The 14,649-nt window shown below is 30.5% G+C and overlaps 1 protein-coding gene across 5 annotated transcripts in view; it reads left to right on the forward strand.

The window, feature by feature from the left end:
• LOC114333678 (G-protein coupled receptor dmsr-1) overlaps positions 1-14,649 on the forward strand; it is a 1,080,003-nt gene that overhangs the window by 346,640 nt on the left and 718,714 nt on the right. The window lies entirely within an intron of this gene.

Genomic DNA, 14,649 nt, shown 5'->3' on the forward strand with positions numbered 1-14,649 from the left:
CCAAAAAGTCTTAATTTAAAAATTAAAATTGACCTGTTTCGGGATTTTTTTCCAAAATCGTTCATTCTCGAGAAAATGAGTTTATTCCAACCTTTATGTGCTTACTGTATATTTTAATATTGTACAAAGTAAAAAGTCTTTAACAATTTTTTAATGCTATTTCAGTATTATTTTGTTAATTTTTTTATAAAAAATCTTTTGTGTCAATTTTATTTATCACATCTAGAGAAAAAAATATTTGAAAAAAAAATGTTTATAACAAATTGACGAATATTTATTGTTAGGAGTGTCATTTAGATGTTACTTTTTTTATAAGTTACCATAAAATAAAAAAAACACTGAAATTGGTCCATTATTAACGAAGATATTGCAAAGTACTACTGCACCACACTTCATGCAAAAAGTTTTTAGTTGAACTCTAGTTTGAACTCTATGTATAAATGACATTGTTAACTAGTAGGGTTGATAAATGTACTTACGAACTTTAAAATGTTAATATTGACAAATTAACAAATTATGAATTTTTAAACTTGGAAAAGCTATTTCGACAAAAAATGGATCTAGAATTTTTTTTCTTTTTTAAGTCTGTCAAAAAGTACCAGGAACATGAATATCGAAAAAAAAATTTTTTATCGCGGTGATGTTCTTAAAAAAAATAAATTTTAAACAAATTACGCCAATATTCAAACGCCCTTTTCAAGGGGTGTTTAATTAACATTTTAATTTGTCAATACATTTATCGAAAATATACTTTAAAGCAAAAAAAATGAGACCTTAAAAACTTGTATACTCTATCGGCAACAACCGCGTTTTTGCAATTGAAAAAATGGTAATTTTTTATAAATAAATTCAATTTCTCATAAACTACTCAATATTTATTTATCAGCCATTTTTTTTGTCGATTTATGGTGATTTTATAGCGCAATATTTTCTGCAAACCAAAATATTTTATAGTGCTTATTTATATTGCAAATAATATTTTTTTGGAAATTGGTTTCTCAATTTTGATTTAAAATTATTTAAATAAATTACAGGTCAAATTTAATTTAGTAAGTCTCATATAAAAGACTGTTTCTTCATCTTTGCAGAAAAAAATTGTAAAATCCCTAATAAAAACAAGAATTGCCGCAGCAGTTAAAAAAGTAAATTTTCTGCAAAAATTACCAAATTTTAATTATTTAAACAATGATCCCGTCAGATGAATCATATACTTTCTTGAAAATATCTTTTGTCTTGACCTAAACTTTAATGAAAAATTTATTCCAACCTGTACGGAATTACATTTTGATTTTATTTTATTTTATTGGGCTAAAAATGGCAAAAAATCGGTAGCCCTCACATGATTCAATAACATTGATCAATAAAGTTTCAGTTTCAATTATTGTGCAGTCAAGGAGAATGTATCTAGAGTTTTTAATCGTATCTGCTTTTGTTCTCAAGACGAGGCAAAAAAGGAGGCAAAGAACAGTGTGGATAAAAAACTGGTTAAATACACGTCCGAGTCATGGATGCGGGGAATTGCTCCGAGGACTCTACAGTGAGTCAGATGACATTTTTTTCCGCATCCTCGGGCAAGACTGCACGCTATATTACCACCAGTTATTTTTAATGTTGTTCTGAAGCTATTTCAGGACAATTAAACAACATTATCTAATTAAACAACATTTTTGTTTAATTTAGTATATTTTGTATTTTGACAGCGACACCCGACTTGGGCGTTTACTCTGGGCTAATTAGCAAAATAACTACAAGGAAAAGTTATTTACCAGCAATTTTACTGCTGGAATAGAATCTTATTATTGTATGTATTAATAATATAGGTATGCAAAATCCGTAGATAGTGTGCTACTATTTTTATAAACAAAATGGCGCCCGAAAATCGTGTTTTTTTCAATTTTTGCTCTATAACTCCAAAGATTTTAACTTTATACCAAAAACACTCAAATAAAAATTCACCGCAATTAAATTCTGCATAGAGACGTGTTTTTTCCGATTTACTTCGACGAAAACATTCCCCGGAAAAAGCGGGTTTTTGCAACAAAATCTTTAATTTTCAACTAAACTTTTAGAAAAGTAGTTGTTAATAAATAATTAAATAACTTGGTAACGTAAAAGCCCTTTCCGTATGTATTATAATTCCAGAAGTTTATGGAAATAGACTGATCAGTTTAGCAACAATTAAAACGTTAATTAAAAATTTACGCTCGCTATAATAACGACAATAATTATGATGCATAAGAGTAACTATGATTTTTTCATAAAAAAACACTATACCTATCTAATGTACTTTACATAATAGAAATTGGACTATTTAAGCGAACTCAGGAATACTTTAAAATTATGAACAATTTTTTGGTTTATAAACCAATAGAATATATCTGGGGAAATATTAAACTAAACTAAATTGTGAAAACGGTATTCGAAAGACAGCGGTAGGACGCTTCTTTTAAGAGAAAAAAAAAACGTTTAATTACGACGAGTGGTTCCTGAGATACAACCTGTCAGAGTTGACCGGAATTTACGGCAAAGGTATAAACAATAGGATCATAATTTTCAAACCATCACCTTTTTATTTTTGTCCTCTTTCTCCACACCAATTTTCATATCTTTAAGAGCCTCATAACATATATTATTATAACAAAATCTATCGATAATACGGGTGAAAATTGCCAAAAATAGCAAAATACCAGTCAAAAATTAGGTTGGAGAAAATGTAACCCTCAAAGTTCAAAATCGGTATACGTGAACAAAATGCATTTTCTCGGCTTCCCATGGAGCAATTTCCTTCATTCTTTTTTTTTTCTAATAACTCGAGTAGAGCTATCGAACTAACGCATTATTAAATGTCAAACTTTCTTTTGTTTTGTTATAATAGATTAATTTATTTTTAAGAACAGAAAATTAGATATTTTTTCCAGTTGTAGGCTTTTTTTTTAGATAAACTTACTACAAGTGTACCTTTTAAAGTTAAAAACATAAATATTCTCATTTGAAAGCTGTATAATTATTTAAACAATTTTTATTTAAACAAATTAAAATATTGTGTTATAATAAATAAATTAATTTATTATAACAAAACAAAAGCAAGTTTGACATTTAATAATAAGTTAGTTCGATGGATCTACTCGAGTTACTTGGGAACAAAAAAAGAATGAAGGAAATTGCTCCATGGGAAGCCGAGAAAATGCATTTCTTTAACGTATACCGATTTTGAACTTTGAGGGTTACATTTTCTCCAACCTAATTTTTGATTGAAATTTTGCTATTTTTGGCAATTTTCACACGTATTATCGATAGTTTTTATTATAATAATATATGCTATGAGGATTATAAAGATATGAAAATTAGTGTGAAGAAAAAGGACAAAAATAAAAAGGTGATGGTTTGAAAATTATGATCCTATTGTTTATATCTTTTCCGTAAGTTTCGGTCAACTTCGACCGGTTATATCTCAGGAACCACTCATCATAATTAAACGTTTTTTCTTTTATAAGAAGTGTCCTGCCGCTACCTTTCGAATAACGTTTCCACGATTTAAGTTAGTTTAATATTTACCGAGATATTCTATTTGTTTATAAGGCAAAAAATTGTTTATAATTTTAAAATATTCCTGAGGTTTCTGAAATAGTCCAATTTCAATTCTGTTAAGTAAATTCGATAGGTATAGTTTCTTTTTATGCAAAATCATAGTTATTCTTATGCATCATAATTATTGTCGTTATTATAGCGACCGTAAATTTTTAATTTACATTTCAATTGTTGCTAAACTGTTCATTCAATTTCCATCTACTTCTGGAATTATAATACATGCGGAAGGGGCTTTTACGTTACCAAGTTATTTAATTATTGATTAACAACTACTTATCTAAAAGTTTAGTTGAAAATTAAAGATTTTGTTTTAAAGTTTAAAGTTTAAAGATTAAAGTTTTCGTCGAAGTAAATCGGAAAAAAACACGTCTCTATGCAGAATTTAAATGCGGTGAATTTTTATTTGACTATGTTTGGTCTAAAGTTAAAATATTTGGAGTTATAGAGCAAAAATTGAAAAAAACACGAGTTTCGGGCGCCATTTTGTTTATAAAAAAAGTAGCACACTATCTGCGGACTTTGCATATCTATATTATTAATATATACAATCATAAGATTCGATTCCAGTAATAAAATTGCTGGTAAATAACTTTTCCCAAAAATGGCCTGTTCTCCGATAATCAGCCCAGACTAGTTGAAACGTTAATAAAATCATTTTTTTGGTAAAATTGTGGCTTATTTCCCATTGAAAATAGTTGATTACCATTTATTCTCATTACGCAACAGATTAGATGCTAATCTGTCAAATAAACTTCATGGTAACTAGTTATGCGGAGGTGAAAAGGCGGGCCTAAAACAATTAATAACAAGTAATTATTTAAAGCGTTTTATGAAATTGGAAATAACATAACTTTTTGCGTTATGATGTTATGCTTATTCCTCTCAAGGTGGGGTCCATTTCTGCATAGCCGTCAACTGTAGATTGTCTTGTCAAGTGAGATGTTAGATAGTCAAGGTTAAAATGTATATTTCGGTACCCCACTTGGTTCTGCCTGATCTAATACTATATGCCTTTACCGACATACGTTTTTTTAGGAAAGCTTTATATACCTTAAATATGCAGGGTGATTCAATAAGAATGTACCGGGTGGTCCAACAAGCCGATCTCTCGGCTATATATCAGAAACTATTCATGTTATAACTTTAGGAGAAAAAATTCCTTAGTAAAAGTGGCCAAGAGGAATCGCTGGAAATAACTTTCAAGTTTCTGGGTTAACCGCTAGGGGGCGTAACCTGTGAAGAAAAATTTGAAAACCAGTTTTTTGTGAAATATGCCCAATTATACAAAGTGTTAAATAAGTAAACTAGAAAGAGGCCTAAATTCTGCAAAAAGTTGTTCAAGTACTTTTTTTTATTTTTTCAAATAAAGGGTGGGGGAGTGTGGGAAAGTATTTGTGGATAAATACCTATAACTTTGGTTTGGATCAACCGATTTTAACGAAATTAGTGTCATTAGAAAGAGTGTGGATAATTTAATTTACATCTACTATAGAACAATTGCATTTAGTTTTAATTGTCGTGGGTAGAGGGTACTTTCGAATAGAAAAAATTAAAATTTGTTTTTCTTCAAAATGTTTAATGGAAACATCTATTTATTGTAAATTATAATGGAACTGGATTAAATTCGTAACAAAATGATGCAAACCGCATGTTGATAGCTTTTGTCGAACTCGAGATATGAATAAAAACGCATAAACATAAGTAAGTAAAGTATTGACTCACCCTTTATTATAACTTAAAATTAAATATGTGAAAGAAAGATCATACAAATATCTCGATCATTAAAATCTAATGTCCAATTAAATGTTCAAATTGTTTTCCATCGTTATCCACACAAAGATGTAATCTTTCGCGTGTAGACATAACAGCTGCTTCAATCTCAGCTGTTGATATACTATTTATTGCGTTTATAATGCGCTGTTTCATGTCGTCTCGCGTGGTTGGTCGAGTTTGGTACACTAAGTCCTTCAATCTTCCCCACAGATAAAAGTCCAGACATGTTAAGTCTGGAGATCTAGCTGGCCATGAAAATATACTTCCCCTTCCAATCCATTTATTTGGATAATTTGCATACAAATAATCTCGAACTCGCCTGGAAAAGTGCGCAGGACACCCGTCATGTTGTAATATCATATCTCTTCTTGTTTGTAAGGAAATATCTTCCAATAAAACAGGCAACTGATTTTCCAGAAAATCCAAATATGTTTCTCCATTTAAAGTTCTATCAAAGAAATATGGACCTACGATCTTTCCATCAACTATACCACACCAAACATTAAGACTCCATCTACTTTGAAGCTGCACCTCCTGTATCCAATGCGGATTTTCTTCAGCCCAATAATGCATATTATGCAGATTAACACCACCCGCGCTATTAAACGTAGCCTCGTCTGTCCACAAAATCTTTGACATGATATGCGGTTGTTCTTAACAGGTATCAGCAGACCTAACATCCAATTGCAGTAGTCCAGCCTTGCGCATCAAAATCTCTCTCATGTAAAGCTTGGTGGAGAACTACATGATAAGGATGCGGTCTAAAAAACAGAACAATAAATATTGGTGAAAAAGAAACCACTATATTTACTAAAACTCAAAAAATCTTGAAAAATCCACAATTGTTTCACAAGATAAATCGTACATAAATATTTTTAAGAAACGGATAATAAAAGGATAAAAGCGCCGTGTTGCCGTTTTTATCGGAATATTAAAATAACAGTTAAATCTAAAGTTTAAAAGGAATTCCAAGTTTTTGACCTAAACGTTCACTTTATAATATGAAAAACCAACCTGTGATGTTTTAAAATCCTTAGAACAGTAGTTTTGGGTATGTTTAATTCTATAGAGATTTGCCGACTACTTATATGTGGATTCTGTTGAATTAAAGCAAGAACATTGATTGAATTATCTTCTGTCATACCTCTACTACGTCGTTTAAAACAAGGACGATGAAAACTACCAGTTTCTTTTAATCTTCTTGCCTTTCTTTCAAATACTTGTTTGCCATAATGTCTCCTGTCAGGATATCTTACAGAATATATACGTGAGGCAATAGCGGCATTTTGGTGACATTCGAAATAAACTGCAATCATATCATACAATTCTGCATTTGATATACTCATCACGAATTATTAGTACTGATAATTAATTACTAATATTACCAATGTTAATATCTATTGAAAAAGTGCAATCTTCAATTCGAGGTATAATATAACACTTCTTAACAATGTTTCGACTGCTGTCAATAAATAAACAATATGAACTTTCCGTCAAATTCATTGTCATAGCCTACTTAGTTTCGAAAAAACTATTTTTAATCGTATGAAATAACAATGGTCAAAATAGGTATCAACATTAAGATTCCTCTGCTATAAAAAATTTGAAAGTACCTACTGACTTATTTTTTAATTTAATTTATAATACAGGGTGAGTCAATACTATACTTACTTAGGTTTATTCGTTTTTATTTATATCTCGAGTTTGACAAAAGCTATCAACATGCGGTTTGCGCCATTTTGTTACGAATTTAATTCAGTTCCATTATAATTTACAATAAATAGGTGTTTCCATTAAACATTTTGAAGAAAAACAAATTTCAATTGTTTCTATTCGAAAGTACCCTCTACCTATGACAATTAAAACTAAATGCAATTATTTTATAGTAAATGTAAACTCACTCATCCACGCTATTTCTAATGACACTAATTTCGTTAAAATCGGTTAATCCAAACTAAAGTTATAGGTATTTATCCACAAATACTTTCCCACTCTCCCCCACCCTTTATTTGAAAAAATAAAAAAAAAGTACTTGAACAACTTTGTGCAGAATTTAGCCCTCTTTCTAGTTTACTTATTTAACACTTTGTATAATTGGGCATATTTCACAAAAAACTGGTTTTCAAATTTTTCTTCACAGGTTACGCCCCCTACCGGTTAACCCAGAAACTTGAAAGTTATTTCCAGCGATTTCTCTTGGCCACTTTTACTAAGGAATTTTTTCTCCTAAAGTTATAACATGAATAGTTTCTGATATATAGCCGAGAGATCGGCTTATTGGACCACCCGGTACAATGTCTGAGTTATTGATTTTAGGCCTCAAATTATTCAGATTTAACCCAAATTACTTAAATAAAATGCGGCTCGTTAATGAGTTAAGAATGAAGAGTATATTAATTACATAGACTGTATTGGAGAATCTATATATTCCGCTATAATAGCAATTCCGCCAGTGGTGTAGAATTTGGAAAGGGTCAAGCGTTCACTTTCCCCTGTCGTGCGCCTCTAGTAGTAGCCAGAAACGTTTATTTTAGCCCAGTCGGGATACCATTTGACCTTGCATTAAGAGTTGCCCCAAATTTTATTTTTTTAATCTTTAGGGGGGGTTAATAGTAGTATAAATTTAAAATCTCGACTGAATTTGACCGTTGCGTTAGCCGCCACCTTGATTTTAAACGAGAACTGTTTTTGCTCAATATCTCCGCCATTTTCAACTATTCGACAAAAAATATGTAAGCTGAAATTGTTGAAAATGCGATTTTCTATAATTTTGTTTATTATAATTTTTTTCGTGCGGTCCATATTTTCCGAGTTATGGGGAAAAACAATGACAGTTAAAGCATAATTATTGATTTATTGAATTATCTCGTTTATTATTACTTTTACAACAAATTTGAATATATATAAAAATGAAGAGAATTAAATTTTGTACAGTTTTGATCCCTTTCCGTTTTTTGATAAAATCAATATTTAAGGTAGTAGGTATGCGGTAAAAGCGCGAGCGTAAAACCCGATTTGTTTTAAAGCAATGGTTTTTGTTCAATATCTTCCCCATTTTCAACTTTTCGACAAAAAGTGTAAGGACTGAAATTGTTGCAATTACGATTTACTACAATTTTTCGAGAGAACCAGTGGCGGGTCTAAGAGGGAAGGAATGGAAAAATTCCCCCCAACGGGGTCCAAAATGAAAAAAAAATTGTTGAAATATTAAAATATGTTAGCTGACATGAAACTTAATTATCGACAGACAAATTCAACCAATAAAACCAGCGAGTTAATAAAATTAAGTGAACTTAATGCATATAAGTTATTATTTGTCTTTTATGTACTTTGTTTGGTTGGTGTTTCATTGGAAGTTTCAAAAATTGTATAAAATATAATTCTCTTTATTTTTGTTTATGTACAATTATGTCGTAAAGTTAATAATAAATGAGACAATTCAGTAATAATTATGCTTCCCCTCCGCTTCCACTATTTTCCTCCTTAACTCGGAGAATATTGATCGCATAAAAAAAATTGTTCAAAAGAAATTGTAGGAAATTGCGTTTCCAACAATTTTAGTTCCTACCGTTTTTGTTGAAAAGATGAATATGGCGGCTAATGCAACCGCGGAATTCAGTCGAGATTTTAAATTTACACTACCATTGATCTCCCCTAAAGGATAGAATTATAAAATTTGGGGCAGCTCGGAAAAAAGATTCAATTCAGTAATTATGCTCCCCCACCACTTTTTACTATTTTCACACTTAACTCGGAAAATATCAACCGCATGAAAAAAGTTGTTAAAAAGAAATTGTAGGAAATCATATTTGGAACAATTTAAGTTGAAAATGGCGTAGATATCGAACAAAAACAATTGCTACAAAATCAATCCAGTCTTACGCTCGCGCCATTATCGCATACATACTACCTTAAATATTAACTTTAGCAAAAAAATGAAAGAAACTAAAATTGTGTATAATTCAATTCTCCCTATTTCTGTATAGGAACATTTTTGTCGTAAAACTAACAATAAACGAGATAATTCAATAATTATGCTCTATTTATATATAACTGTCAATATTTTCCGCTATAACTCGGAAAATATCGATGGCACGAAAAAATTGTAAAAATAGAGATGTTATAAAATTACATTCTCAACAATTTTGGTTGTTATACTTTTTGTCGAAAAGTTGAAAATGGCGGAGATATTGAGCAAAAACGGTTCTCATTTAAAATCAAGATGGCGGCTAACGCAATGGCGGAATTCAGTCGAGATTTTAAATTTACACTACTATTCACCCCCCCTAAAGATTAAAAAAATAAAATTTGGGGTAGCTCCTAATGCAAGGTTAGGCCTGTTATTCGTCTAACCCGACTAGGCTATTTATCATAATTTATTAAAGTGTAATATACAGTCCCTGGCCATATTAATATGACCACCTATGAATTTTTATAAAAATCAACTATTCCACTAGGTACGTTTTGTTTAAAATATGATTTTTAAATTTAATTTTGTTATGTAATGTTAATGTTGTACATTAACTATATTATATTTCATAATAAACACCCATAAAATATTTGAAAATATTACATGTTTATTTACTTTTTAATAATTTGTTGAACTTCTGACCTTAATCAGACGGAAAATATTTGGGTGTTTTTAAAACGAGAAATTTCCGATGAAAAGGTCACTAACGAAATTGTTTTGATTAAAGGACTAATAATATATCATTGAAACGACAATGACAAATTGAAGCAAAAAAAATTTAACTGCATTCAAAGTATGGCAAGACGGATACAAGCGCTAATCCAAGTTAAAGGTGGCTCAACAAAATATTGGAAAATAAAAATTTGTGATATTTTTAAATGTTTTGTTGGTGTTTGTTATTAAATATAATACATTTAATGATAAACAGCAATAAACCATTTGAAAGTATCACATATTTGTATTTTTACTTTATCGTACTATATACGTAGTATAGTATAATAGATAAAGTTATAGGATCGTGCAAAAAAATTTTTTTCAGATTTCACTTTTTTTCGACGTTTTGAGTCCCCCTGAGTCTAAAAAGCAAATAAAAAAAACATGTCGGAAGTATGTACGTACGTACGTATGTCGCCACCGCTCAGCAAAAACTACTGGACCGATTTTGATGAAATTCGGTATGAGTAAGTTTAACAAAATTTTGTCGAGAAACTAAGCTTCTAAAAAAAACCTCTCAAAGGGGGGCCGAAATAGGGGGGTTATTTAGGGTCCATTTTTGCAAATTTTGACCGAAATGAATGAAAGTCAACTCAAAGTAAGCTCATCGATAGGTAAATAAAAATACGGAATTTGACATTTTCAAATTCAAAATGGCGGCCAACATGGCCGACCGCCCACCCGACACATTTCTCTATCTATCTAAAAACATGTTTAAGATAAGTTTAATTTGAAAATGTCGTTATATAGCCTAAAGATGGGGCTATAAGAAGGATGTTATCGTTTTTCAGAAAAAGTTACGGGTTGCCTATATTTAAGGGGTCAAATTTTGACATAAATTTGAACTAGATTTTCTCAAAAATGGCTCCAAGGAATTTTTTTATTTTTTGATATATTTTTGATATCCTATCAGTGAATTGAATGACATTAGTTATATATCTTAACTCCCCATAGGAGGGGAGTTATGAATTTTTTATAAAAGAATATTCGAGTGCCCGTAACTTCCTTGTTAATAGAAACTAAAATTTGAAATTTTGAAAACGTATATGGTACTTTATTATCTATTATCACAATAAATTTTACCAAAAATATGGCTTCCGGTTGAACCGGAAATGAATAAAAAATCTTAATTTTTTAGATACGCCCTATATATTTTAACACATTTGGAAAGAATGCAAAATTACCTTTCCAATTACATAAAATTCATGGCTGTAGCTTAAAAACTCGAAAAGTTACGGTAAATAGAAATTTTGCTATAATCTTATGTGTGTCCTCTCTCACGCGTTCATAGCAGAGCATTATTTTAGGGCAGTCAGTGAGGGTATTTGGCTCCGAATTCCATCCTACCACATTGATGTACCTACTTGATATTTTCACAGTAAGTAGGGAATAGCTCAAAAAACAAGATCTACCCTATATACTATGGCGCTTTTATCTTGGGGCGGTTCCCACCCCTTCAAGGGGGTGAAAAATTTGTTGGTCAAAATAAGCACGGAAGTGGCTAAAGAATCTATTTCTAAGCAAAATCTGGTCTATACTTTTTTTTGAGAACTCAATACTTTTTGAGTTAAGCGTAGTTGAAAATTGGCCATTTTCATTGAAAAATGACACCTTTTCGGACGGATTTTTTGTGAATACCTTAAAAACTATGCATCGGACTAAAAACACTATATAAAACATTTTTTAGATTATAAATAATAAAGAGATTCGTTCCTTCGTAAATGTTCTATTTATAATACAAAAAGAGATATGGTAGGTGAAAATAGTTTGTTTTTTGGTGCATGCTCAAATTGGTGTATTCAACTTGAAATAACAGAGGAACGGTAGGTTTTAGGTGTATAATGCTACCAACACCTTTTGTAGTGTTTGAAAAGGCCTTTAAAACGAGCACCGTTAAATGTCGGTTACTTACAAACTAAGCGAGATATGGTGCAAAAAATATATGACTAATGTACTTCAAGGAAAAATGAAAAGTATATACATTTAACTCCCCATCCACCATAATTTAAATGCATTGTTTTCCTTTTAATACCTTTTAATACAATACAATACAATACCTTTTAATATATATAGTGTTATTTCTACTTTCAAAAAGTTGAACGGGTTTAAAATGAATGGTTTTTGTAAAAAATGTGATCAAATTATAGAATGAATTTTTAAATTTTTCTAAGAATCTTCCTTTTTCTCCATGTAATTCGAAAATAAAAATATTTCACCCCTGAGAAGTGGTAGGAACTTCCCCCATGATAAAAGCGCCATATTATATAGGATAGACTTTGAATTAGGAGATTGGGCTACTCCCAAAATTTCATTAAAATCCATACAGTAGGATAGAATTTGGAGATAATGTCTTGTTCTTAATCTCGCGCATTGACTGGCGTAATCGAAATAGAATGAAATGCAAATATTTTAAACTATTTATTTCTCAGAAAAATGAACTAATTTGAAATGAAAGTGTGACTATAATATTCTATTGATTTATGCAATAATCTACACATCTATAGTGTGTCCCCGAAATATGGCATCGAACATTTTCTCAAATGCAGGAATTAATGATGCGTAGAACCATAAAATACTTTTAAGTAGAGTAGGTGTTTCTAAAATATCAAAATAACGAGTAACTTTGTTATTTTTATAGAATGCCAGTATCTAGTACCATAACGATAATAGATCGGTACGATAAAGTTCTCAGGCGGCCCTTCCGTCCAGCGTTTTTTATTATTTTGCTGAGCCCCCTTAAACTTTAATTACCTTTTCATCGGAAATTTCTCGTTTTAAAAGCTCCCAAATATTTTCCATCTGACTAAGGTCAAAAGTTCAACAAAAGATTAAAAAGTATATAAATATGTAATATTTTCAAATATTTTATTGCTGTTTATTATTAAATATATTATAGTTCATGCATAACATTAACATTGCATAATAAAATTAAATTTAAAAATCATATTTTAAACAAAACGTACCTAGTGGAATAGTTGATTTTTATAAAAATTCATAGGTGGTCATAATAATATGGCCAGGGACTGTATAGTAGGGTGGAACGAAAAAAATTATTTTATAATTTCAATGTGTAATAGTGATAGAAAGTTGCCTCTAGCCATTGTTAAGCCACAAATAAAATATTATTTCAAACAAAATATTTTTAGAGGTGCCGCAAAAGGATTGAAAGTTAGAATATTTAAACTAAAAGGGAAGTTCCCTAGGTTGGCTGTATACCATATAGTTAAAAAAACTCTAACAAGAAGTAAAACCACTTCTATGTAAATTGGTATATTTATTTAATTAATAAATATACCAATTTACACAGAAGTGGTTTTACTTATTTAATTAATAAATATACCAATTTACATAGAAGTGGTTTTACTTCTTGTTAGAGTTTTTTAGAATAGTTAGTTAAATTTTCCGAATTTTGATGATTATAGTTTGGTAAAAAATAGCTATTGTAATGTCTTAATTCCTATGATAAATACATGCTCTAAAACTACTCTTTCAAGATAATTTTAGTTTTAACTTACAACAATCCATTGTTTATTTTTACTAAAACTGGCAAAGTTTGAACTCGAATTCCACATTGAAATATTTAATAGGAAATATTTATTTCACTCCTTAATACAATTTAACATTCTGACTATAGCAGAAGAGCACATTTCAATAGTAGAAGAACCTGGATCAACCTTGCTAGGGTATGTATCTTCTGCTTCCGGAACAGGTGAAGCTATAAAACATAATGGAGCATTTTCAAGAAGACAATCTTTTGAACATTTCCAATATAACGGCTGTCGGATTTGATAGAACTGCCACTAACACCGGCATTAACAATGGTGTAATTGCTTTTATAGAAAAAAAAAACTAAATAAGCCGTTGAAGTGGCCAATTTGTTTGTTCTATACCAATGAATAATTGCCTTTGCATCATTTGTTTTGCACATTGGATGGAAAAACTAAAGATCTTAATAAATTTGGAGGGCTTTTAGGCAAAAAACTTGAAATCTGTAACCAGCTTCATGTGGTTAATTTTGTTCCCATACAAAACAACCTCCCTACTCTAGAGATTAAGGATAATCTAAGCACAGATCAAAAAAATTTTCTTGAAATGTGCAAAGCAATCTCCAGTGATGTACATCCTTCTGATCTTTCTTTAAAAACCCATTGGAAATTAGCTCATTTACGATGGCTTACGTTGGCCAATCGCCTTCTTCGGTTATATGTTGCAACAGAGAATCCTTCAAATAACCCGAAAACTGTAACTATGTATGTGATGAAGGTGTATGTCCCAGTCTGGTTTCATATCAAATTGAAACTATTTTGTGTAAATGGATCAAAACATCTATGGAGACTCATCAAATTTTCACGTTATCTTTGTGAGGAACATCTCGAAATAATTGATCCAGTAATTCAAAGGAATAGGACAAGAGAAAATGTATAAGGGAGCTAGGTCTGCTGCGACTTTTGAAGGCAAGATCGAACTCATAAATGGTGTAAGGAAGTTTGTTGTCCCGAAGTTTAACTTTAATGCCAATGACTTACATTGATATAGATATAATAAACTGGACGGTAGAATAAAATTACTTAGCCTCCTATGACAAAAGATAGAACTGACGAGGA

This window comes from Diabrotica virgifera, chromosome 4, assembly GCF_917563875.1.
Source record: "Diabrotica virgifera virgifera chromosome 4, PGI_DIABVI_V3a".
In the NCBI taxonomy this organism is placed as follows: domain Eukaryota; kingdom Metazoa; phylum Arthropoda; class Insecta; order Coleoptera; family Chrysomelidae; genus Diabrotica; species Diabrotica virgifera.